The following is a 2,809-nucleotide window of genomic DNA, read 5'->3' on the forward strand; positions in this document are numbered from 1 at the left end:
CTCCTCAGAACACTCCTCGAAGTTCCTTTGAATCTCTTCCTTTCTTTACAACACACAGAATTCTTTTTCAAAGCGGCAAGGAGGAAGAAATATCTCACTTTCCCTCCACTTTTACAATCTCTCGAAGAATTTCTCACAATTTAGACTTTCTACACTTTTGCCACACTTCAATTTTGAGCCTCCTCCCCTTTATTTTTGGCAGACCCCTAGCGGACACCCCCTTTTTTGGCCTCCAAATGTTTCTTTTAAAGTTGTAGAAAAGTTTTCAAGAGTTACCCAAGCGTCCTTTCAAAAATCGTCCACATTCAATGCATATGTTAAGATAACCGACGTTCTCACCGTGGGCGGCTTCGATGGGCCATCGGCGGCTTCGATGGGCCGTCGACGGCTTCGATGGGCCGTCGGCGGCTTCGTTGGCGCCGTCCGCGGCCTTCTAGAATATTTAATTATGGACTCTCGGGAAAAACTCGCCTTCGGCGGCGTCAAGCTCATCGTCGGCGCGCAAGATCAAATCTTCATATTTCTGTCTCTTTTGCTCCAAATTTGCTCCTTTTTGCATCTTTTTGCTTCAATGACCATAATTTAACATACCTACAATAAAACATCAAAAATACCTTCCTACAATAAAACATCAAAAATACAATAAAACATCAAAAATACCTTTCTTTAAAGTGCAATATCATCAAAATCAGTGTAAAATAGGTATGAAAATCTTCACATACTTTCCTTTGGTCAGTCACCAAAGAAGAGCTGTAAGGAAATCTGGACAGAAGAATGGAAAGGGAAAGCAAGGACCACTAAAGATTAATGTATCATCTGCCCCAATTCACAAAGAGGAACATAAAGGAATCAAGTGCCACTTTTGCATAAAGCCTGGACACTATCAAAATGAGTGTCAAAAGCACAAAAACTGGTTTGAAAAGAAAGGTAAACCTTGTGTTTTTGTATCTTTCGAATCAAATTTGACAGAAGTTCCTTATAATACATGGTGGATTAATTCTGGTTGTACTACTCATGTTTCTAATACGATGCAGGAATTCCTTACAACCCAAAACATAAATCCAAATGAAAAGTTTGTCTTCATGGGAAACTGAGTAAAAGCGTCAGTTGAAGCTATTGGAACCTATCAGTTGATTTTAGATACTGGACATCATTTAGACCTTTTTCAAACACTTTATGTCCCTTATGTTTTTCATAATTTGATTTCATTATCTAAACTTGATTCTATTGAATACTCATTTAAATTTGGAAATGGTTGTTTCAGTTTTTTTAAACACAATCATCTCATAGGTTTTGATATTCTTTCTGATGGTCTATATAAGCTTAAACTTGATAACCTTTTCTCTGAGACTTTGATGACTTTGCTTCGTAATTTTGGTACTAAACATAATTTTATGAATGAAAGTTCAACTTATTTGTGGCATAAACGTTTGGGTCATATATCCGAAGAAAAAATTGAAATATTAGTAAAGAATGAAATCCTTAATAATTTGGATTTTACTGATCTTGGCATCTGTGTGAGTTATATTAAAGGAAAATACACAAATCACCCACTTAAGAGAGCCGCCACAAGAAGCACTCAACTCCTTAAAATTATACACACTGATATTTGTGGATCTTTTGATGTTCCATCTTTTGGTGGAGAGAAATATTTTATCACCTTTATTGATGATTTTGTTTTTCACGTTATTAGTATATCTACTTATTGCATCAAAAATTTTAAGTTATAGATGCCTTAAAGGTGTATATAACTGAGGTTGAGAGACAATAAAACAGAAAAGTGAAATATATCATGTTCGATAGAGGTAGTGAATATTATGGAAATTACAATGAATTTGGACAATGTCCAGGTCCATTTGCTAAATTCCTTCAAACTAACTGCATATGTGCTCAATACACTATGCCAGGAATACCACAACAAAATGGTGTTGCAGAAAGGCAAAATCGTACTCTAATAGAAATTGTTAGGAGCATGATGAGTAATTTTTCTTTACCCTCATCATTGTGGATGCATGCTTTAAAGACCCCCACATATTTGTTAAACAGGATTCCTACTAAGGTAGTTCTGAAGACTCCTTTTGAACTATGGATAAGAAGGAATCTAGTTTAAGGCACTTGCTTGTTTGGGGTTGCTCAACGAAAATAAGATTATATAATCCACATGAAAAGAAACTGGACTTAAGAACAACCAGTGGTTTCTTCATTGGTTATCCAAAAAAATCTAAAGGATATAGATTTTATTGTCCTAACTATAGTGCAAGAATTATTGAAGCTGGAAATGCCAAGTTCATTGAAAATGGTGAAGTTAGTGGGAGTTTGGAACCACATAAAGTGAAGATCCAAGAAATTAGGGTTCAAGTTCCTTTACACAAAATTTCTTCTAAAGTTGTTATTCTTACAGTTGTTAAACAGTTTGACAACTTACAAGAACAACAAATATATGATCAAATACCCCACAATGAAACTGTCACTAATGACCCTACATTAGATGAACCACAAGAAGTAGTACCTAGAAAGTCTCAACGACAAAAATGATATGCTATTTCCGATGATTATGTGGTTTATCTACATGAATCTAAATTTAACTTAAGAGTCAGTGAAGATCCAGTTTTATTTTCACAATCCATAAAAAGTGCAAATTCTTCTAAATGGTTAGATGCAATGAAAAATGAGTTGAAATTGATGGATCACAACAAAGTCTGAGATATCATTGAATATCCTGAAGGTTGTAAAAGAGTCAGGTGTAAAAGGGTCTTTAAGACTAAGCACAACTCGAATGACAATATTGAACGATATAAAGTCAGACTTG

The sequence above is a fragment of the Phalaenopsis equestris genome, unplaced genomic scaffold (genome assembly GCF_001263595.1).
Source record: "Phalaenopsis equestris unplaced genomic scaffold, ASM126359v1 Scaffold224749, whole genome shotgun sequence".
Taxonomy (NCBI): domain Eukaryota; kingdom Viridiplantae; phylum Streptophyta; class Magnoliopsida; order Asparagales; family Orchidaceae; genus Phalaenopsis; species Phalaenopsis equestris.